Raw genomic sequence first — 25,021 nt, 5'->3', positions numbered from 1 at the left:
GCACAAACAGTCAAGATTACTGTGCAAGGAATAATGACTCTCAGCACCCCAGGCTTCCTATCATACTTCCAATCGAAGTAGTAAAGAGCTGTAAGAGGGAAGGTCTCCCAATGTTTCAGTGCATTCTTATGGGTGAATAGAGAGGAGCTCCAGCCTATATTGATTTGGAGAGCAGGCCGGATACATCACAGAGCTACCACTGAGAGTCAAGGCATAATTCTCCAAAGGGTAGAACTATCATCAGCTGACAGAGCAGGGGTAAGTTAGATCACAGAGGTCTGGCCAATTTAGAGGCAACTCTCGAAAAAGTGACAGCTTGAGTCTTACTGAAAATGTAACATAGGAAAAGCACTGCTGGATCACACCAAAGGCCTATCTATAAACAGTATTCTGTTCACCTTGGGATGCCTATGTGAAGACCACAAGCAGAGACAGGAATGCAACAGCACTCTCCTTATCTGTGATCCCCAGCAACTGGCATTATCAGAAGCATATTGCTTCTGCTTCTAGAGGTAATACAGCCATCAGCACTAGCAGCCGTTGCTGCCAATTTAGAAAGTGTTTAGCTCTATCAGGGTACATCCCCCTCAAAAAAAGAAGAAGTCAACAGGATATATGGCACCTTACCAAACTACAACTGCAAAACAGGCTGGCTTCTGCCCACAAGAAGCTTATCCAAAATAATATAACAGAGGAGTTCCTACTCATATCCTTCTGCTTAAATAACAGGGGTGGTGATGGGGAGGAGTATGAGTTGGGATTGCAGAGATAGAGACAGTTAACACAAGCAGATAGACAGACTGTTCTTTATTCCAAACCTATGTGAGTCCTTTTTCCCCCCTTTAGGAAACACAGTAAAAACTGCTCAAAATTTGCCATAGGGGTAGGATTTTTAAAAAGTATTTCTTATGTTTTAGGAATAAAATATCCCCTCACTCTTGGAAAAAGATGATATTTTGAAATGTGCTTGGAATACAGACCAATCAGTGACACTGTTTCCTTACTGCGCATTAATCTCCCTTCCCCAGTCCCAATCCAAACCACTGCAGTTATTAAACTTTTAAGAATATTGGGTGATCCAGTCAGTGTCGCCTGTAGTTGCGCCTTAGGCAACAGTAGGTAGGAGAAACAACTGAGGCAAAGAGAAAATAAGATGAGGAAGAAAATGCCAGATGCAGTTACAGATCCTTTAAAACTTGGGTTAGTGTTGAGAAAGGATTAAAAGCACACAGCAAATCACTTGACATGCACAACATACAAAGAGATGTAGCAAAATGTAAGCACGCATAAAACATTATTTACATACATTTTTACCAAAGTGGGCATGGAGGATATAGCAAATAGTTGCAAATGCTTTCTTTGTTTACCAGTTGACAACACTATGTCAAAATATATACAAAACATAACACAAATGCTTACTGAGTTTCTATTTTATACAGGGGTGTGTGGAGTGTTAAGGGAATGGCAGTACCTCTGGTGGGTGGCATACCATGCTCCTGGGGAAGTCGGTCCACCTTTGGACCCCATCATGCACTCAGTTCTTCTAGAAGCTGTCAGCATGCAACAGCAGCCACTTCTGGGGAAACAGCTTCAATGGGCCAGCTAAACCGAGTGAGGGTAGCCAATGAGTCTCAGATCCTCCATGCGTTAGGGACTTCCCCTGCATGCAGAAACAGACTGGCGGATTGAGTGAACAAGACCAATAGTGGGTCCAACAGTCAAGGAAGCAGTTACTGCATGTGCTGTAGAGTGAAACGAGGGGCAGATGGGGCTTGTCTACCTGGGATGGTAGCTCATCTAGGAGAAGGAAAAATCTGGTCCTAAACCTCTGCTGCCTTGCTAATTTGTGAGAAGGGCTTTGGGAGTAAACCCCGAAGAAAAATTCATACTTGCTGCTTTGTGGGACATCTTTGGGAGAAGAAAAGGCTAAGGAGCAGAGTCCCTAAGATGGTTGGATGGCTCCTTCCAGCAACTCCTGAAGCCAAGCTGCTACCAAATGTATTTCCCGAAAGTGGAGTCTTGTTGTCTGGGCAGCCCAGGACCTCCATACACACTGCCCAGACTTGCGCCCCAAGGGGTCATTTTGGTGCTGCTATCGCAGCTAAAAACAATGCAAGAGGCAGCAGTTACCAGTTACCAGTCTCTGCAGCCACAACAGGCGCTGTGATTCTCCAGTGGTTTGACTTCACTCCCAGAAGCACTTCCCATTGTCTCTCAAAAGTCAAGACAGACGGATGCCAACAAAAATTTATACAACAGCATAAAATTTAACATTTATCCATCTCACCTGTCAGCTTCCAAGTGCTTCCTAGAAATGCTTACAGGCTTTAAGATGATAGCTCCCGACATGCCATAGAGTTCAGGTGAGGTGTTCTTTACCTACATCCCAAGTCAAAACATTTGGAACTCACAGCAGAATCAACATGTCTGATGGCTCTTTAAAATGCCGTTTTCTGTTTAGAGTAATATTTTTTTCCTCATGAAAAGGAATATCCATGGATTCCTATTTAATGTATTTATTCATATTAATTTACTGCATTTGTGTCCCACCTTTTCATCTAATGAACTCAAGGTGTTATACATGGTTTCTCTGCCCTCATTTAATCCTCACAACAACCCTATGAGGTAGGTTGGGCAGTGACTGGCCCAAGGTCACCCAGTGAGCTTCAGGCAGATTTGAAGCCTGCTCTCCCAGATCCCAGTCAGCACGGCTTTGCCACCACACAGCTTATTCTAGTTAACTTAATTAGCTAGCATTTGATGTTCCAAAGTCTTAACCTGCTCAACTAGATACAGTCTGTAAAGTAGCTTTGTGATTAATAGCAGGGCTCTAAATACATTTGTAGGTCAAACTAGAATAAAAGTAGGATTTCCAAGAGTACAAATGGCTAGGAAAGTTTTTAATGTGTGATGTTTTATTGTGTTTTAAATATTTTGTTGGGAGCTGCCCAGAGTGGCTGGGGAAACCCAGCCAGATGGGTAGAGCATAATAATAATAATAATAATAATAATAATAATAATAATAGTACCACAAACTCCAGGCATAACCTCACTTGTCTAACATGATGGCAATCCTTGCACAGCTTTTATGTTCCCCAAAGTACTAGATTGCTAAATTAAACTACTGAATACAAGGAACTGTTGTGGAAAGTTTCTCTAAACAGCAGAGTACTCCTGATTTAATTTCAAACCCAAACCATCACACACAGCTCCCAAGGTAAAACAGTACTTATCGAATAGGTGTGCATGTGCACACCCCTTAGTTGTGTTAATGAAAGCAAATAATAGTTTGGATGTGTCTCTTCCCCCCACCCCATATCACTTGTTTCAACTAGACCATCTGGCTCCAGCGCCTCTATGAAGTGTGACTCACTCCCGCAAGCCTGAGGTTTTGTGTCCTAGAGTACCTCAAGTGCAGACTTCAGAGTCAGAAAGATATAGTTCCCCTCCTGAATACCAAGAAAACAGGCTTTATTTATTTAACACGTTTCACCTTTCCCAGGGCAATTTTCTACAACACACACACACAAAACACACCAAGAACAGAGTAAAGCAGTGCTAGGACCAGTCACAGCAAAATTGGGGGGCAGGAGAAGCTCAGAGTGTTCAATACCAATAAAATCAAAAAGGCATTTGCCTGTTGTCTAGGAGAGAGCAGTGAAGGTGCTAGGTGAGTCAAGAGAGAAAAAGTAACACCATAAAAGTAGAAATGCCTTTTCTCGGAGCAATGTACCTCACATCAGCTGAGGAAGGCAGCCTTCTGAGAGATATCTTTGTGCTTTCCCTGGCTGATGTGAGAGGAGAGGTTTCCACAAGTACCCAAGTCCCAAGCCACACAAGGCTTTAAAGCGAACATGAGCACTTTGAATTGTGCTCGTTAATAGACCAGAAGCCCGTGGAAGTCTTGAAGCACTGGCAAGATGCATCCCCGATTCATAGCCTATCAACTAGGTTCTGAATTAACGTCTTCAAAGGGCAGCCCCACATACAACACATTGCAGCAGTCTAACATGGAAGTTGGGACACGGGTGGCGCTGTGGGTTAAACCACAGAGCCTAGGACTTGCCGATCAGAAGGTTGGCGGTTCGAATCCCTGCGACAAGGTGAGCTCCCGTTGCTCGGTCCCTGCTCCTGCCAACCTAGCAGTTCAAAAGCACGTTAAAGTGCAAGTAGATAAATAGGTACCACTCCGGCGGGAAGGTAAACGGCATTTCTGTGCGCTGCTCTGGTTCACTAGAAGCGGCTTAGTCATGCTGGCCACATGACCCGGAAGCTGTACGCCAATAAAGCGAGATGAGCGCCGCAACCCCAGAGTCGGTCACGACTGGACCTAATGGTCAGGGTTCCCTTTATCTTTACCTTTTTAACATGGAAGTTACCAGAGCACGGATAAGTGTAGCAATTCTCTCTCTTTCTTTCTGAGAGGGGTTACAGCCAGCATACAATCCTTAAGTTCGTGAAAGACACTCTCGTGTCAATGAGAGTCTTGGGCCTCTACTGAAAGAGGTGGATGGGAAGCACCCAGACTCCAAACCGATTACTTTGGCAGGACAGCTAACCCTCCCACAAGATGCTGAATGCCACGTCTCTGGACAGATAAACCAAGCACTCCATCCCATCTTCTAAGATGGCCCTTCAGTTGTTTTGAGTGACATCTGCAGACTGATGGCGCCAAAAGCCAAAATTCATCCCCCAGTTTCATGTAGATGGTGAGAAGCCCAGGGGAAAAGATGGAGCTCTGTGGGACCCAATGTCATAGATGTCATGGGATTGAGCAGAAGTCCCCACCACCACCACCTTCTAGAATTGGGCTCCTTTAGAAGTAGAAGCACTAAACCCCTGACTCTCCAACTCAGTGGGCCTCCCTATAAGTTCTTCTTCTTCTTTGGCGATCACTCGTAGCCGAGTAAGATTGTCTTCCATAAACACGGTTTTAACAATGAGTCCCTATAAGTATACCATGGTTAGAGGTACTGTAAGTGACCTGAGAGACCCAAGAGAATTAGAAGCATTTTTCTGTAACATTTCTATACCATTTGGTATAGAAGGCATTTACACATATTCCCCCATTGCACTCCCCTGTTCTTCTCCCAGTGCAGGTCATCCTTCTGGGTGACCTGAACAGTTTCTGCAGTAGCAGCACTCTCAATCAGCAGCACTTGTCAGAAATGGGAGAGCTTCATTGCCAGGCTGCTCTGGGATGTTATGCTTTAGACATTTCATTCTATCTGGCAGCTTGTGTTCTTCAGCCATGTTTGTCAACATAGCTCACAGTATCAGCACTGCCATCAGCACTCTTTCACAAGGCCTTGAACATACCAGACAAACACATAATGCTACCTTCTACCAAGTCAGATGATTGGTTCATTCAGCCCAGTTTTGTCTGAGTGGCAAGAACTCTCCAAGGTCTCAGGCAATCTTTGCAGCCCTGTTACTTGCGAGTGCTTTCAAATGAAGATGCTAGGGGTGAACTTGGACCCTTCAGCATGCAAAGTCACATTATATCTATGGAGTTTTCCCCCAACTGGGAGCGGGAGCAGTCGTGGGGGGAGTATTTGCTCTGAGCTCTTTGCTCAAGACAGAGTATCTTTGTGGAATACAAGAAAAGCCATTTCTTCAGGGCCGGTGACTTTCTCCAATTAACTAGCACACTGCTTAAATCAGGCATTAACACTTTAATTGGTGGGATCAACTCCATTGAGACTTATAGCCCTCCAAGGAAGTTGTGTGGGTGCCACTAGAGTCTGTATCTGTGTTATTCATGGTGTTGTTCTTCTCTTTATTGGAGCAAATTTACCCATCATTTTATGTATTCTCCCCAAGTCAAAAAATGTACAAAGATCAAAGGTGTTGGTCTTCAGCTACTGGGCCAAGACACACCAGTGGGTCAGGGATATCCACATCCCCCATTGTTATTGTCCCTTTTCTTTAAGTGAAAGTGAAAAATGGGGGGGGGGAGCGCTGAGAAGCAATAAATAACAGTCAAAGTGAAACACTTATTGCAGAAGGATGAGGGTTGTAAGTGGGTCTCAGACCACAAAAGAAGGCTAACAACGAACCTCGAAACAGATTTCCAGCTCAGCCATCGTGATAACGCAGGTGGACAGATCCATCTTCTTCCCCCATACCCTGACTGTTGCTTGTGCTCTCTTTGCTCTGCCCCCGCCCCATGCAAAAGGCTTGCCTAGGCAAACACAATTGTGATTATGTTTTCCACCAGCCCCTAAGTTAAAGCAACGAGGACAGAATGGGGTATTTTTCATTAGTGAGAATACAAATGTGAGCTCAGCCCTTCAATTTAGAATACTCTGAATAGGAGATGGTCAGTGCTGTCTTTTTTATTTCATTATTGTTCGTTATTGTTTACACAAAAAACTTAAAATGGATAAGTATTTGAAATGAACAGTATTTTTCTCATGTTCGTGTTTATTGTTTGAGCAATTGCACAAATCTACAGCACTAATGTGCTGGAGAGTATAAGGAATTGCACGGCCTCACTGTGACAGAAATTCACATTTTAGTGGTTGAAGAGGGCAATAGGAAAGAGTGGCATTCCAAAGCCCTTGCCCACACATCCCTAGGGGCAGCGTGGGAAGAGAACCACACCCACAAAGTCTGAGGAAACTCTTCTGGGTGTGTTGCTGTGGATACACATTTGCATCCAGTTTAGCTGTTAAAATGAGACAAGCAAGTACAGAAGTGGGGTGAGTTTGTCTCCCTGTATGCTGCCCAAGAGTCATTCAGCTGAACTTGCACCATGACCTGTAAAGCAAACATAAAGCAGGAGAACAGCCCAAACAAGGCAAGCCAGGCTTCTCCCCTGCCCCCACCCCGGTTTATCCTCAGCTGCTAATACAGACAACAAGGGCTCCATTGCTGCAGGCCTCCTCCACCATATTTTCCTTTCTCTCTGTAGATTACCAAAATGTCACTCGGGCACAAGTAGGTCATCATTTTAGGGGTGGTCAGTGGACTGGAGATGTCTGTCTCAACAACATTCAAGGAAATAAAAGGAGAAGAAGAGGACTTCCTGGAGAGGCAATAAATCACCCAAATGGGGGGGGGGGGGGAGAAGAACCATGCAGGGAGAGCTGAAGTGAAGAAACACACTTAGCACTATGTGAGCAACCACTGTAGGAGAAGGAAAAGGGAAGTTTGGGCAGCTGAAGACATGGTGATATTTTTTTATTGACTGGGTTTCCAATTCCCCTGAATGGAGCAGTGGTTACTGTTGCTAAGAAAGGAGGATTTGATCACACAGGGAAGGAGAGAGCTCGAACCATACCCCAGAATAGAAGGAGAGCAGCCAACCACTACCAAGAGGGATGGAGGCAGCCAGAAGCCCTACAGGAGCTATAGCATGCTGCCATTGCACACGAGCAAGGTTTTTTGGTCAGTGGAGCGGACCCCAGCTGCAAACAAGCCACAACAGGCCCCATTAGAAACAGAGCTGATTTTCCATGCTCTTTAGCCAAAGTGGGAGCCTGGCACAAGACTAGTGCTTTTAAGGGAAGCTGTCAAACATTCCATTTGAGGTTTGCAAGGGAAAGGGTTATAGGCTGAGCAGGAATCTTTGCCCCCAATGCAGAATACCCAATGCTAGAGTATCTCCAACTGATGGCAGCCAAACCTCTGCTTGAAAACCTCCAGAGCCTGCCCTGTGGTCATTATTTCCACTGTTCCAACTGCTTTCATCAGCAAGAGGCTTCCCTAAACGTTCAACTGTAACATGTTCTCCAACAACTTCAGTCCCTTACATCTACACCTACCCGGGAGGGGGGGGGAGAGAGCAGAGAACAATTGTCTATCTCAATATAAGGCAGCTTCCACTATTCCTATCTGATGGTTCAGTTCACAATCAATAAAATTCCATAAAATGTCAATGAATAAGGGGGTAATAAAATAACAAAAAATACAGACTTATGCCATCCATTTTGACCAGCCAATGTACAAAATCATTTGACTGCATAATAATTTGGGCACAGCCATCTTCATCATCCTCCTGTGAGTGCATCACAATTTGCCTATAACTTTCTGAAAGAGTGGCCCATACATAAAACACAGTTCTCTAGAAGAAGTTGAATTAGAGCATAATAAAGTAGAACTGTTACTTCCTGTGACTTGGAAATTATGGTTTCATTAATGCAGCCTATAAATCATGGTAGCCTTTTCTGCAGCCATAGCACAGTGATGGCTCATGTTCAACTACAATCCCAAAATCCTTTTAACATGGTAAGTAACCCCCATGTTTTAACCTGTGCATTTTATTTTTCTTTCTGCCTAAATGCAGAACATGGCATTTTTCTCTGTTGAGTTTCATGTTCAGCTCTGTTTTCTGTTCTATCAAGGTAATTCTAAATGTTATTCCCCTCTTCAGAGGCCTTAGCTATAGCAGTCCCTCCCCATTTTGTGTCATCCACAAAACAGAAAGACTCAGAAGATTTCTTCCATACCTTCATCAAAGTCACTGATAAAAATGTTGGAAGAGAATCAAGACCACAGCAGATGTCTGCAGCATTCCACTCAAAACCTCCCTCTGGTAGGATGAGGAACCACTGCTGAGCATTTAGAGCAGAGCATGGTTGTCCAAACAGCTGTGAATCCACCTATCCAGGATGCTAGGACTGCAAGCTAGGCCTTTTAGTCACTTGCTTGGAAGCAGTTCTCATCACAGAAGAGTTAAAAATATTAGTTCTAGTTTCATGAAGACCCCCCCACACACACACCCCTCTACATGAAGGCAAGTGGGCTAGTATACCCTTTAGCTTTGTTTTCAAGGTCAGTCTTGGGGCAGAGCGTACAGACGAACAACTACAATGTACTGTAAAGCGCATCTCTCTTTACATGAAGCAGAACGGAGTCTTTAATAAGGGGGGTGGGAATAGATGAACACTCACTTTGCTTTGTTCCTCAGCTCTGAGCAGCTCTCCTGGGCCTCTTAATCCCAGGCACTGGTTGTTATTCCTGAACTACAACAGTATCCATTTCAGACCATAAGCCTATCTAAGCTTCCGGGAAGCCTCCCTGTGGATCTGTTCCAGCACGCTCCACTTTTGTTCCACAAGCCTGGGAAGCAGTCGCAGCCCGTGACAAGCAGTGCACCCACTGCCATATCAGATCCCACCTTTGTCCTAAACATTGACAGAGCTGCTCCCTTTCTAAACTGCAACCCATTGGTGTAGCTTGCTTGGCCCTCAAGCGAGCTTGTATGTCAAAAATGATGCCTCTATACAGCATCAAGCACCACCGTGAGGCATCTGCATCAGACCTGGGTAGATGAGAAATACGCTTTAGGAAATGTAGACAAGCAAAATTCTGCAATGTGAGTAGGCAAAGGCTTTTTGAGCATGTTCCGAGAGCTACAAGCTGCCTTCGGACCAACGTCTTTGTAGTTTTGCCACCAACTGCAGGGTGTGCAAATGCAGACAACCATCTACGGGTCAGCACAGATGCAGCACCAAGACAGCTGAACTTCCCACTAACGTTTGCAGCAGTTGTAGTTCCACACAAATATATAAATATATGAGCACACATGCGCACACGCACACACAACGGTGGTATCTGAAGCACTCCAGAAGCCAAGGGAAGTTTTCAGATTCTTAACACTTAAGCAATGCCTCTTCAGTTCTGTGATCTGTATTGCACAAATGACAACGTGAAATACAGCTGCAGCTTCAGTTTCCAGAGCCCAGACAAGTGCCACTCGGAGGTTATGGAAAGTTCATGAGCACCGACTGGCAATTTGGCGGCAGCACTTGCGCTACATTTATTAGGACAGGACAGTCTCCTAAGCATTCACACCCTGCAGCTCTGATCTCTCTCTGGACTCTTAGTTAGCCCACCGCCCCCTGACCCCTATTGCTTTTTCACTGTTCTTAAGCCAGCAGAAGCAACTCTGTTCTTGGAGAAGGGGGTGAAGGTCCCTGGTTGCCAGTACAGTTTCAAAGCTATGGCAGAGTCATTCTCCTGCCTCGGCCTCCGTGCGGCTGACCTGCTTTGTTTTTCTCTTCTCTCCCTGACAGGAACAGGGTATGTTTGTTGCCATGGCAAAAGCTGCAACACATTTACTTTGCTTTCCCCACAGATTTCCTGCCTCGTTGGCATTTGTTCTGGATGGGCAAGACTCTCCCCTGCTCTGTGACCTGCCATCTTTCTATACCTTCATCTCACTCTAAGGACACTCTTAGGGCTGCCAACCAGTTAGGGGGTCCTTTGGTCTGTTTTAGTCTGTTTAGCAGATTCAGAAAAAATTCAAAGGCTACAAAAATACATATTTACATATTGAAAAAAGCTTTGGTGAACAGGTATTGAGGAATGGAAGGAGACAACCTCTCTTATGCAAAATCACTTCAACTCAAGCCAAACTCAGCGGCAGCAGGCTGGGGCAACATGATGCAAGATGCCACTAAGAGCTTCTCCAAATGACCTATTAATTGAGCATCCATCCAGGTTTGCTGCCACAAAGTTTACAAAGGTTAGATTCAATCTGGTCTTCATTGTGTATTCCTTCTTATTTGTCTTCAGGAAGTTCATTCTTCTCTCACCCCAGTTTGTTTGCAAGGTGCTTATACACCTTCCCATCAGTTCACTCCACATTTTTCAATTCATTCCTCCACTTTCCTAACCACAAAAGGCCTGGATTTATTGAGCACTTTAATCCACTTTAATAAACCTACATTTCACAGTATTCCTTGAATTCCTCCTAGAAAATGTTGACAATCAGAGGTACCCCAAGTGAATATTTTAGAATGCATAGGGGAGGGCAGAAAGGAGTACTCAAAACTTTAGCTTGCACTCTTCCCAACCCAAAGCCACGGCTTGTCAGCTATTTTTTATTGTGGCTGCAGTCTCCAAAGCTGTACCAACCCACACTAGGAGTAACACAGTTGGGGAGAATGTGCAGGTAAAGGAATTAGCATTCCCTGGTGCCATCACATTTAACTTGTTTCAGTGCAAAAAAGAGATCTTACACAAGTAACCTCTCACTGTTAGAATGCCATATTTTTAGTCATGTTTATTAATTTCAAAGAACCAACTCTAAGTATAATTAACACTGGATGCAACCCTAGATGACTTCATAAACAAGGCTGAGAGATGTGAATAGTGCAGGACAGGAATAAGGAAACTGTGGCTCTCCAGTCATTATTGGACTCCAACTCTCATTTTCCCTAACAGACATAGCTAACGGTCAGGGACAATGGAAGCTAGAGTCCAGCAACATCTGAAGTGTCACAGGATTCCTATGCCTGGCGTAGGAGATGCAAGTTTAAAAAGGTATACTGACAGTAGAGCAAATGACTCTGTAGACTGGCACTAAGCAAGTAAGATCTAGATAACTGCACAATCCATTTTCCACTCTGAAAAACAAGAGTCTCCTTAGAAAGCATATCCAAAATCTCAACATATGCACACCATACATTCCTTGGGTAAACCTACGTCAATGCAGCCACTGACAGGCAGTGTCATCACCTTAAGCTGCCAGTGCTTTTATTATGAAAAGAAATCCACGGCAGTTACCCTGAAAGGCAAAATGATGCAGAATGGAAAGAAAACCGACTGCTGAAATATCATCCATCAATGCTGGTGCAGGGAGCAAAATACCAGGACCTCTGTGGTTTACTTGCTGGCAGATCCTTCAAGAGTGCCAAGTTTTGGCATGATGTTCACATCATCAGTGAACCAGGGCCAGTTTTAATCTGGGATTTAAATACTAAATGACTGCAATTAACTGGAACAGCTTGAGATACCAAGGCTACAATCTTATTCCCACTTCCCTGGGAGCAGGCCCCATTGAATTCAACAGGACTTCAGAGTAGATGTTAATTAGGAGTACTAACAAAAATTATTAAAAGAGAAGAAATCAAAGAGTGGTGGTGTCTGTCTGCCAAGTATAAAAATCTACTGCCCAGAAGTTACATACAGATGCTTTCCTCTTACAAAGGAAAGCATGAAGCTGCCTTTTACCATGTCAAAATGAGCTGCGATAGCCTGGACTTCAATGCAAGATGCCCTCATCAAGAGAGAAGCCTCAGTAATAGTTGTGAATGGCCAAAGGCTAGACACACAAGTCCAGCACAATGACACCCAGAAGACAGCTACTGGGAAGGGCCATAGCTCAGGGACAGAGCATCTGCTTTGCATGCAAAGGGTCCTAGGTTCAATCTCCAGGTAGGGCTGAGAAAGATCATAGTCGGTAACCCTGGAGAGTAGCTGCCAGTCAATGTAGACAATACTGAGCTAGATGGACCAATAGTTTGACTCTGTGTAAGGCAGTTCCCTGTTTGACCAAACTGCGGGAGGCAGTGGAGGACAGAGGTGCCTGGCGTTCTCTGGTCCATGGGGTCACGAAGAGTCGGACACGACTAAACGACTAAACAACAATAAAGGCAGTTCCCTATGTTCCTCCTGTCATGCTAAAATATATTCTTTGGTTTTAGTAGTCATTCTGGGAGGAGAACTACACACAATCCGCTCAGAGCATGTTACCAAATTCATGGGGGCCGGGAGAGTCCACATTTGGAAGTCAGAGTCAAATCAGGAAACGGGGGCTTAACTATCTGAATCTTGAGGTCTAGATGTGGAAGTGATGGGATAACAGCAGAGTTTGCTGAGATTGGATAAGCATTGAATTAAACACTACTAACTTCATGAGCACAATGTTGGGAATCCTACATTTGTCTTAACTTTGGTAGCTTCATTCTCTCTCTCAAAAAAGGACACACAAATTAGTTACATTTCTGAAAGTCTCTTAATCTTCCATTCTTCTATTAAGCTTAGGCTGCTGCAGGGCCAAGCCTAGCCAGCCTCTCCCGAGGCAAATACGACACTAGAAACAGCAATGAACAAGCAACTTGCCTGCTTTAGTGCACGAGTGCTGGAGGTACCAATTTTGGCAGGGTATATTTACAAACTCTGCATTATTGTGCTGGCTCTACTGGTTTGTCTTCTCTAGATGCTTGAAAGACAGAGATTTTCTGGGTAGGATTTTTTAAATAAAAATTGGAGTGGTACTCTGTGTACACAGTTGTCATTATGAGGACTATTCCAACTCACTGGCCAAGACAATTTAGCAATTTAAGTAGATCTTACCATCACTCCAGCATATCTATGTTGCCTCACAGCTGGGAAAGATGCAATCCACATTTCTTTAACCACTCTTCATAATCTTGGAGTCCGGTTTTAATCAGTTTATAACCTCAACAGAGATTTTCCCCTCCCAAGCTTATTAGTCTCTCCTCTACAAACTTCTTTCATAGCAACATTCAGATAAGCAAAACAGTTGACATATGAGGTGTGTGAATGTCCAGCCCTGCGTTGGCTGACAATTAACTACATACCAGCTCAGGAGACACTACCTTGCCTTCTGCAATGTCAGGTTGGAATTTCACAGTTAACCAAAACTGACAACCAAGCACTTCCAAAGCAGAGAAAGGTCACTATGTCAGATTCTCGTCCAGTTTGCTACTGCAGGCTCAATCACATAAAACACAAGCACTGTTCAACCCCAGATTCTAAAGGGAGATTTTGATGTATGGCAAACAGGCAACAAGGTACTGTTCATCAAGTTCCTGCCTTTCCTATCAACATTCACTGTATTTTTTTTTTAAAGAAAAGAGACTGTTCAAAGCAGATTGAACACCAATTATCTGTGTTATCCCTATAACAATCCTGTGAATTGTTTCCCATTCTGTCGTGGAAACTGTGCCATTGCTTTCTGGAAAGCATGGTATGCTATTAGCCTTCTCCCTAACTTTCAGGCATTGTTGTAGCAGCAAATCCATCCCCATGCCTTCCCAGCTCCAAGGCTGGGAGGTGGCATGAAATGGAATGGAATGGAGTATCCTGGAAGAGGGCCTGACTGGAGCTGAACTGTGAACAGGAAGACCCAGTTAAAAACACTGCAATATTTTAATTCCCACATGGGAATTAACAAGCACCCTAGGAACTTGCTTGGCCAACCTGACAAAACCACTCAAAAGACAAGAGTTTAAAAAAACACACTTTCTTGGATGTGTGTGGACAGACTTGAGTAGCTGTCATTTATTTACCATAATACATGCAAAAAGAGAGTGGGAACTGCTACTATGTGTTCTTTGCTTCAGTGTAACATTGGCACAAGCTAACCCAGACATTTTGCAAGAAGGATCCGAAGATACCCTCTGCTGCAGATAAGAGCACCCACCATGCTCTTGCCCTCTATTAACAAACTATTTTAACCCCCCCCCCAAACTCTTATGTTTTAACATTAAGCAAAAGAGTTATGTGGCACTCAAAATGTAGATTAAAATGTCCTAAATGGTTTTTTTACTGAGACCAAATAAAAATCACACAATACCATTCCAGTTGGGGGGGGGGCAAGTTTCCACAGTTAGCACTCTCCTTCTTTTGCATGCCCAACAAGACCGATACATAACATGTATAGCTTTCAGACATTTTCAAGAGACAGTAAAATAATGTGACAAAACTGATAATAGAATTGATTCAGAAGCAAAGAGAACATGCCTATCTCTTCAGACAGGGCCAATTTACAGACATCATGGGAGAGAGGGGACACACAAAGCAAAGAAGGGCTTGGAAAACATTTTATTTATATATAGAAATACAGAAACAGTGTAACTTGTTTCATCTAAAGCTTTAGCTCTGCTTTCACTTTTGCAGTTGTTTCAGCTTTGCTACAGTAACGTGTCAGTGGCCACCCTGAATGCTGTTCCTAGGAATAAGATGCCATACAAATATTTTAATAAATATTGAGAGAGACATACCAAAGAAACTTTTAAAGATTTAGAATAAAAAAGTGTTCTTCCTTAACCAGGCCTTTGGCTATTGACATCCAATGCCCTTTTAAAATGTGTTGGGGAGGAGAGGGATTATTGGGTTGTTCTTGTTTTTATTATGTTTTGTGTTTTTATATTGTGATTTTATATTGAGAACCGCCCTGAGACCTGTGGGTAGAGGGCAGTATACAAATTTAATTATTATTAATAATAATAATAATACCATGCAGTGCCCCTAGGCCAAACAAGATCAGACAGATTGAAATGCCGAAGAGCAGTGGTGGGAGCAGAGAACACTTTCATGCTCTGTGATCTCCAGAAGCAGGTAATTCATATCACATCTGGAGCACTAATAAAAGGATGAGCTACAGCCTGTTAAGAGTGGCCCAAGAGTCGTCAGTAGAAGAAATATTATTGGTTGCATAGAGAGATTTTCTGTAGCCCAGCAGCCTCCGTTACCTAACACACACACACACACCAAAAGAGAGTTGTTTCAGAATGATTCGCAGTCATTAGTCATTTTTAGAACAAGTGACTCATCTCCACGCAGAAGTCCCCAATACATACTGAAAAGAGGGTACCACTGATGCTTGGGGCTTCTCCAAGCCTTTCTCTATAGAGCTGTGGCAGGTGGCTACACTTCAGGCTTTTCAGAAGGCCTTAAAATACTTGCTTGTTTTGACAGGACTTCCTTTTTTTTTTTTGTCCCATTCACTGGCATTTTATGTAACTGGAGTTCTGAATTTGTTTTGAATTTTATGATTCTTTTTATTATTATTTGTAATATTGATTTTATTTAGTATTTCAATATGAATAAATAGCAAACAGGGCTCCAGAAGCCTGGAAGTCCAATTTGCAAATGTGGAATTATATTACCTATAGATTCAAAGTGATCTTTAGATATGATCTTTTAAAAAAACCAAGTGACCCACAGAATATGGATTCGAGCAAAGCTTCACCAGTTAATACAGATCTTGAAAGCAAAGGGCATTTAAGGGCACACATGCACTTCTCTTGTCCCCACCCAACATGAACGTGACCACAAGTCACTAATTCAATTTGTTTCTTAGAGCAATTTCCAGTCTTTTCCAACAATGACTCAAAATCCAGGGCACTTCAGAAATTTTGTCTCTTGTGGATGGTGTACAGCCACTGCATGTAGATCTCTGGAATCATCAGTGCCTACCACCAGACATAGGGAGTCATGTGCCTGCAGTATGCCAATTACCAATTTCCCTTCCAAAAGGGGTGCAGCACAGGACACACTAGTCCCAAAGTCGGTCAGCCAACTTTGATCCTCTTTCTGGCCTTTCTCCCACCCCAGCAGACAGTCACTGGAAAACAAGCTGCAGTACAACCAACAAGAGAGGGAGGGATGAGCAAGTGCTGTTTGTTTACGAAGCAAACAAGTGAACTCTTCATAACGCGTTTTTGGCATTATCTAACCATGGAAATAAATGCTGAACAAGATTTTGATCTACCTTAAATCTCAATATTGCAGAGAGCTCTCCAGCACCACCTGATAAGAGGTTGAGAGAACACCAAAGTTCTGGTCTTGTTTCCTCAGATTTGATCATGTGGAGCTCTTTTCTTTGGGGAGGGTTAGGCAAGAGCAGGTGGCGCTGTGGGTTAAAGCCTCAGTGCCTAGGACTTGCCGATCGCCGATCGAAAGGTCGGCGGTTTGAATCCCTGCGGCGGGGTGCGCTCCCGCTGCTCGGTCCCAGCGCCTGCCAACCTAGCAGTTCGAAAGCACCTCCGGGTGCAAGTAGATAAATAGGGACCGCTTACCAGCGGGAAGGTAAACGGCGTTTCCGTGTGCGGCTCTGGCTCGCCAGAGCAGCGATGTCACGCTGGCCACGTGACCCGGAAGTGTCTCCGGACAGCGCTGGCCCCTGGCCTCTTAAGTGAGATGGGCGCACAACCCCAGAGTCTGTCAAGACTGGCCCGTACGGGCAGGGGTACCTTTACCTTTTACCTTTAGGCAAGAGCTAGACCTTAATCCCCCCTCCCCTGACACACCTACACACTTTCCAGTTTTTACAGCCCTCACAAAAGGAGGTGTTTTGAGACACACAAATGTCACCTGTCAACAGAACTGAGCTGGAGGTGATGAACATTTTATAGTGGTCCTTTTGCTGACTACACTAAAATACTTTTAGAAGTTAAGAGTTGTTTAGAGTCAGATAGCACAGTTAAATACATGTTGGCGATTAATGCGTTCTTCTGCTTCTAAGGAGCGTCAAGGGAATCACAGAGTGAATATGCTGGCAACAGTTCTCTGCCTCTTTTCCACATCCTTCTTCATTCAACAGCAAACATATCAGGATTCTTTGAGAAACCACAAGCCCCAGGAGTACTTCTAGAAAAGGTGTCTTTCCAATAGATGTCAGACATATTTCACAAGATTCAATTGATAGAGAGGAAGGGGAATCATAGTCCCTGTGCACTGTGAGTAAAGATCTGAACCAGAAAAGAAGGCCACATCAAGCTACCACTATGCCATGATCAGAAGACAGCAGTCTCCTAGTATACATACATTGCTTTGTGTGGCAGAGGGAGGTATGTGCATGAGGAACAGCAGAAGAGTTGGACAGGGAAGGAGAACAGCCCTGAACATGACCCTTTTCTTCTTCTGCATTCAGGCAAGTAACAAATCACAAATGCTCTCAACAACTAGCCCTTCCAAACATGCCATATAAGAAGTCCTACAGATTCCCCAAAGAACAGAAGCTTTTCCCCACCTCAGCTAGTAGTAGGGCTTCGCTTGATGATGATGATGATGATGATGATGATGCATTCTGCTGATCTGATTACAGAGGATTTCAACAAACAGAATCGTGGTTGCTGTTCAACATCCTACACCTCAGACTCAGAAGTTAGGTCAACCAGGAAGCCACATTTGCCAGAAGCCACCAAATGTGAAATGTCAGCAAAAAAAGCAATTTCACTTTCCTAGTTAAAATATTGGTAAACTGGGGGGTAAACTAGAGCAGCCTGGGAAATCAAGTGCAGATACCAATATTGAGGTGGTAACTCTGGCAACTTGGCAAGTTAAGTTGCTTTCAGATTATAGTGCAGCTTAAATTAAAATTGACTGAGGAGTTAGACAACAAACAATCAACTTCTCAGGCAGGGGTCAGCAAACTTTTTCAGCAGGGGGCCGGTCCTTCATACCTTGGGGGCCGGACTATATTGGAGGGGATGAACGAATTCCTATGCCCCACAAATGACCTAGAGATGCATTTTAAATAAAAGCACACATTCTGCTTATGTAAAAACACCAGGCAGGCCCCACAAACAACCCAGAGATGCATTTTAAATAAAAGGACACATTCTACTCATGTAAAAACATACTGATTCCTGGACCATCTGCGGGCCAGATTTAGAAGGCGATTGAGCCAGATCTGGCCCCCGGGGGCCTTAGTTTGCCTACCCATGTTCTCAGGCATGAGTGATATGTGAGGAAAAGGCTACACTATCAGTAACAGCTTCACCTTAGACTTGTCAGGATTGTCCCCAGCATATGACAAGGTAATCAGCCCTTGCAAGTTGAGCTTCCAGAAGGAAAAGGCAGGAAACCAAGAACTAACTATGGAGACTGTGAGTATGCATCTCAGACAAAGCCTACCTGGCCCTCCTGAGGACACAAGATGGAGGGATTGCAGCATTACTGAGCGAGCACTTGCATATTTGCCAAATGCAATGCGCTATTGATGCACATCAGGTTTCTGTACAAAATACTATATTGTACGCAAATACAGGTACACAGCATAATGTTGTGAGAGAGAATCAGAAGATCACCAACAAAACTACATCCAGAATAAATTAGCGGATTAGGGCCCAAGCCTCGCCACAGTTGAGTAACGGACACCACACACATGGCACTGCCCAGTAATGGGGCAATTTCAAACTCCCTCTGCCTGCAATGACACCACTGGGTTGACAGTGCAGCAAATTCTACTCTGTATCTCAACAAGGCCACTAGAAGGATTTGTACACAACAGCCTGGTAGAGAGGTCATAGAGCATTTTCCCTCCTCCTTGTGCAACATCAGAATGCAAGAGAAATGAGGTGAAAGGACACAGGAAACAGAGAGGGAGGAACACAGTAAGATATCCTGCAGGTGTCCTGTTAATACCCCCAGAGAAGCAAGTCGGTTCCTGTCTAGCTGACAGCAGCATCCTTGCCATACACTAAAAGTTAACAGGATTTAAAATCAGCTCCTCTAAACCTAGCTTCGCATGCATGCATCAAAGTTTATTTCCCAGATAGCAGCATCTAAACATTGTCTCTGAAACCAAATAGCCTGCATTTTTCAAGTGAACAATGCTCTCTTACCACAATGTTCCATCACAGTGAATTTCAGCAAACATATTTTCAAGGTTAGCAAGAACGCAGTAAATAAATGGACCATCTGCGCTTTTAAGTGAAAGGGTCCATTTCAACAGTGTTTGTGGCCTTCTGCTTAGAAGGAATCTTGCCAGCGCTAAGCTCAAAAGAATTTCTGACAGACAAGGAGACTGGAGAAAGGCTACTGGGAAAGCTAGAAGTCTCTACTGAGAAGCAAGGGATCTTCCATAAAGAAAGGCAAGTAGGCAATAAAGTTACCGCTGTAACAAGCAAGAACTTAAGACTTGTATGAAGCAAGCCACACTGAGTCTCCCAGAATCTAAAAAACAATGACATGTTCTGTGAACCTTGAAATGTTATTGGTCTAATACAACAGCTCCTCTCACCTATTTGCCCTTCCAAAATGATCCTCAGAGTTGTAAAACAGAAGCATGTTCCATATTTTTCAATGCTTGTGGCTTTGCCAATTTTACTGGGAGTTCCATTCTCCAAGAGCTCTTAACAAACAGGACTCTTGGATTCTGCAGCTTCACCATAAGCAGACAGGGGGGAAATAGATGGGTAACCTCTCCTGCAGTCAGATCCATCCTCCCCCCAATGTTTCAATTACTATCACAAAAACTCTGTGAAACCTTTGGATATTGCCCCAGGGCTCCAGTTTTCCATGGATCTGTCTGTCCCAACCAAAGTCTACTTAAGTCAAGCCCCAGACAGAATTCCTGTTAACTAAGAAACACTGGCCTGCTTTTGAATGCAGGCGGGTGGGGTGGGCATGGGGGGGGGATTTCCCCACAACACTTTCCCACTTCAGTATTAGTGCCTTGCTCAACACTTCAGGCTTTCTGGTGGACTTTGTAAACAATCACCTATTTGTTTCTAAGCCTGTTTGCAGCCAGCCATCTCTGAATCACTACGGTGACTGCCTCCAATTGAGACCACAGAAAAACACAAGGACTGGAGAAACCCCGCATAAGCAGACATCTGCTGGTCATGTACTCTGCTTGCTGGAGACAACAAAATGAACTTGAGGAACCTTTAGATGAAAAGGTTTTGAGAGGCACAAGGATCCTCTGCCCCTTCTTCAAAGTCTGCATTTCTTCTCTCACCTGCCCCCACCCACCCACACATGTTTTGAGAGTACAGGTCAGATATTTGGCCTTCAAGAATTCACTTTGAACTCTTGATTGAATTACAAACTCGGGTCAGGCTAAATATTCTCAGAATGCAAGTTGCTCAAACTGATCAGAGACTTGACTTCCAAGGAACAGCAGTTCTTCTCCACCCACTGGCAGAAGTGAATCAACAGGTTCAAGAAGCATTTCAGATATATGCTAGTCAGTCTCTTGATCCAAGAAGCTACGAAAAAGTCTTTGTGCAACTAAGACCCATTCTGAACAAAACAAGGTGGAGGAAAGTAAGATTTATTTTAAATTGAGATTTCTTGTGTCAGATGCAATGAGCTGAATCCATTCTCATAATGAACAGAGAGCTCTACTTGGTGCTCACATTATAAGAAGGGGTTGGAGTGGCAATTTTCATCAATTCCCCCTTTCTCTTACAGTCCCCTAAAAAGCTGCTCCAGGGGATTCCAGAACAGCATGGGAAGTGATTCTGGGGGCTTGGGGAAATAGAAGTTACTTCCTCCTGCCTCACGCACTTTCCAGCAAGAACCCTCTTCTGGGTGCTGGTACCTTCTGCAAGTGGAAGGTGCCCTTGGATTAGCAATCCAGGAGCTCCTCAGTCAATAAGTTTTTGTATTCAGAATGGGCTCCAGATCATAAGATATGCAGGGAAAACTCTCATAGAAGCAGGTTCTTCAAACTTCAGTTCCCATACTAAGCCTCTGTTATTCATTAACACAGCTTTTACCCTGATATTTTCATAGACTTTAACATCAACCACTGTCAGTAATCCTGGTTGAGTCAGGCTTTTTAAATATGAATTTAACAGTGGAGGATAGCTCTACCTGGGAAACTACCTGGAGTGCATGCACCCATATGCTGTTGTTGGACTCCACTCCCATCACCCCAGCCAGCATGAGTCATGGTCAGGGGTGATGGGAGTTGTAGTCCAACAACAACTGGAAAGCCACAGGTATGGAGAAAGCAGCAATTAAGCTCTGCAACAAACTGAACGATAGCACCAGCAACACTGTGCCAGCTCAGATGTTGCACACCACAGCCCTAGATGGACCCAAGGGCTTCTTACATAGATCAGAAACTCACCATCATAGGACCACTGTTTCCTGTCTGCTTTCTACACTATATAGAAACAAAATATCAGCACAAGTAACAGAGCTGACCTAGAAGCTCTGCTGGACTAGCCTGCAGACAGAGATGAAGATTTTATTCCAGATTTCTGCAGATTTCTGCATTGCTGCCCCTGGCACCAGATTAACAGTAGATGGGAGCAGGCAAAAAGCAGGAGCACTGACTTATTCTCACCTGACTTATTCCAACAATAGGAGAATTTCTCATAATGTACAGTGGTACCTCGGGTTACAGACGCTTCAGGTTACAGACTCCGCTAACCCAGAAATAGAACCTCGGGTTAAGAACTTTGCTTCAGGATGAGAACAGAAATGGTGTCGCGGCAGCAGCGGGAGGCCTGGTAACTCAGGTTAAGAACAGTTTCAGGTTAAGAACGGACCTCCAGAACAAATTAAGTTCTTATCCCAAGGTACCACTGTATATGTTGGTTAGTCAGACTGGCTGTCAAGCTGCATTCAGCAACATTTGATGAACAAACAGCTGCTTAGCACATCATCAATCTAAAAGGCCCAGCAGCTAAGATGACAACCCAAAATTCAGCTTCATGATCAGAGGATACAAGTAGTACCTGTGTTTGGTTCAATGTAGCATGTTGAAGACCAACTAATTCGTTATGGCAAGTTTCTGAAGGCAGCCCTTTTTAGGGAAGCTTTTAATGTTTGATGTATTACTGTATTTTAATTTGGTTGGAAGCTGCCCAGAGTGGCTGGGGAAGCCCAGCCAGATGGGCGGGGTATAAAATTTATTTATTTATTTATTTATTTATTTATTTATTTATTATTTCATGGACAAGAGTCCACTTTAACAAATGAATAAACTGTAGTCCTCAGTTGGCAGATATATATGTACGTACATAAAGGGGAAAGTAAAAGATAGAGTCAAAGATTGTAGTCCTTGAGTTTCAATGCCATTTAACAATTCAATTAGAAGTTACATATGTGCAAAAAAAATAAAATCACAAGGATCACTCTTAGCAGCAGTAACTGGTGATTAAGGAATAGATTACATGGCAGGAAACCAAACCCCCCCCCCCAACAACCCAAAATCCCTTTTCTCCCACTATTGATCTCATCAAGTTGCTTTCTCCTCTCAGACCCAGAATTCAAAAGTACCATCAGAGCAGCTGGTGACACCCTCCTTCCATCAGTCACCCGGGATCAACCATCACAAGCCAGACTACTCCTTTCCACATGCAGAATGATAATTGCCATCTCAGAAGATGCTTACAGGGCAAAAATCTTGAGACTACTGCTGCCAGTAGTCAGGCTTCATGCTTTAAGAGAAGGTGTAAGATTCCAAGGCTGCTGCCACCAGATCAGACAGGAAATTCTGTCCTGCCCCAAGCAGAAGTATCCTTGGAAAGTGACCAGCTTTGGTTTAGATTCTTATCAAATGATGAATGAAATAATCTGGTCAGTTTCAGAATATCACACCTTGGACAGAAAAAATGCCAAATCAGATCCCAATTGATGGAAAGGGACCCTGCCACTATGAAGCCATCATCCAACATGGCAAACGTAAGCAGCTAGCACAGGTACGCATTGCCAGCTAATGCACCAAAGCATATGAAAGAAATTGACTAAAGAAAAAGGCACTAAGCTCTGCTAACAGGTGCCAGGCCTCACAAAAGGCAACGCTCATTGCCCTTGCTCTTTTCAACAGCAGAGAAGCATTCCAATCCTCCTTCACTGAATAAAAACAGGTCATGAGTAGCCTTAAAAGGTTCTGCTGTTTAAGCAAAATTTAAATGAAACAAAAATCTAACTGAAGTTTCTGAACCATCTCCTAAAGACCTCCTTTCCACAGACAGGCGCACACACACACACACAGAGAGAGAGAGAGAGAGAGAGAGAGAGAGAGAGAGAGAGAGAGAAAGGAGGGGAATTTTCTTTATTAGTCGGAGATCAACAGAGGCCCAGTGCAAACTGACAGCAAGACCGTGCCCGGCTTTTTGATGAACCTTATCAGTGCCGGAAAGCAAGGTGCTCTCAAAGTTACCACCGTGGCTACTTTGCATGGAGGCACCCAGGGTGCCTGCATCCCTAGCCACATGTGGCTGGTCCACAGCAACCCAGCAGCAGCGCCTGCCTGGACCACAGGTACTTCAACGAGTCAGCAGGCAAAAGAAACGACCAGGTTTGCTCTGGCAGGGAAAAGTGGCACTCTCGGGAGAAGCCTCCCCTCTCCGGGAGCGCGGAAAGCGGGAGCACAAGCAGGGCAGCCTGGTTGTGGGGACCAAATACTGGACGGGGAGGCGGCAACAGCATCCCTCACAGCGAAGAGGAAAGGAGCAAGACCACCTTCCCAAGCCAGTCTCCTGCAAGCCCAAGGAGCTCGTTGCAACGCCTCCGGGGATGCCCAGAGCCGCGCCACGCACATTCTCGGCGTGGCGGGGCTCGGAAGGCTCCCGCCGGCATTCCCAGCAAAAGAGGAGGGGAAAGGAGAGGAGCCGGGGTGGCCGGTGCCGGGGTGGCGGTCTGGTCTGGTCTCCCCTCTCGCTTTGTCGCTGCCGGGCACGAAGCAGACGCGACCCCCCACCGCAAGGCCTCGGGGGCGGCGCGCTCCAGCCTCGGGGAGCGGAGCTGTCAGGCGACCGGGCGACGGAGCAGCGGGTCCGAGGCCCCTCAGAGTCGCGCCCGCCTCACCTTGACGCGAGTGACGAGGTGCGTGGCCAGCTTGACGACGGCGAAGTTGCCCTTGCCGATGGTGCGCTCGATTTCGTAGTAGCCGATGCGCGCGGGGCCCGGCGGGCGGGCCGCGGAGGGCGGCGGGGCCGGGGGAGGCAGGCGGGTCCCGGGCGCCGGGAGCGGGGGGCCCCCGGCGCTTCCACCGCCGCCGCCGCCACCGGACGCTGCAGCCGCCGCCGCCATCTTGTTGTGAGGGAGCAGCCGCCCCTCCCCCCTCCTCCCGGGGCTGCGGCACCGCGTGAGCTCATCCGCACGGGGGCGGGGCCCCAGCCGCCGCCATGGCAACCGGCGGAGGAGGAGGTGGTGGAGGAGGAGGAGCCGCGCGCGGGTCCAGCCGCGGCGGCTTCTGACGCGAGAGGGACGTCAGCGCGCACGGCAGGCGGCCGGCGCGCGCGACGGCTACGGGGAGCGCGAAGGGACAAACTGCCCGTTCGTTGCAATTCCGGCGGCAGCTGCAGGTCAAGCCGTGTGGGAGACCACCAATGAAGTGGTCTCGTCCCCGCGCGCTCCAGAGCAGGGCCCGACCAGGAGCCTTTGCCTTCGCTTGCACGAGGGCCGCCCGACACGACGCGCCGCCTTTCGCACGTGCGACCCGCGGTTCGTTTGCAGAGCCGGGCGGCTGCACCGCCACATGAGGAAGAGGAGCGCCGGCTGCCGAGGGAGGCTGGGAGGCTGTCGCCCAAGGCTGAAGTCCTCCTAGCCAGCCGGGGTCTCTTGGCATCAGAAACTTGGGTGGGTTGGCCTTTCTCTTGGGGATTATTTTTGTTGTTGCTGTTGTTGTTTAGTCGTGTCCGACTCTTCGTGACCCCGTGGACCAGAGCACGCCAGGCCCTCCTGTCTTCCACTGCCTCCCGCAGTTTGGTCAAACTCATGTTAGTAGCTTTGAGAACACTATCCAACCATCTCGTTCTCTGTCGTCCCCTTCTCCTTGTGCCCTCCA

At 45.4% G+C, this 25,021-nt stretch overlaps 1 protein-coding gene across 2 annotated transcripts in view; it reads right to left on the bottom strand.

Moving 5' to 3' along the window:
• The window catches only part of SIK3 (SIK family kinase 3), a 92,289-nt gene extending 68,098 nt beyond the window's left edge, over window positions 1–24,191 (bottom strand). For both annotated transcript variants that reach the window (XM_083713930.1, XM_083713931.1), the window contains exon 1: window positions 24,040–24,191. The gene's annotated coding sequence lies outside the window, so the exon portion shown is untranslated. The remainder of the gene's footprint in view (window positions 1–24,039) is intronic.
• Between the last annotated feature and the right edge of the window lie 830 nt (window positions 24,192–25,021).

This window comes from Podarcis gaigeae, assembly GCF_964106915.1.
Source record: "Podarcis gaigeae genome assembly, chromosome: 15".
NCBI classification, from domain to species: Eukaryota; Metazoa; Chordata; class Lepidosauria; order Squamata; family Lacertidae; genus Podarcis; species Podarcis gaigeae.
The sequence above is the reverse complement of the archived record's forward strand: the minus strand, read 5'-3'. Positions and strand labels throughout refer to the sequence as shown.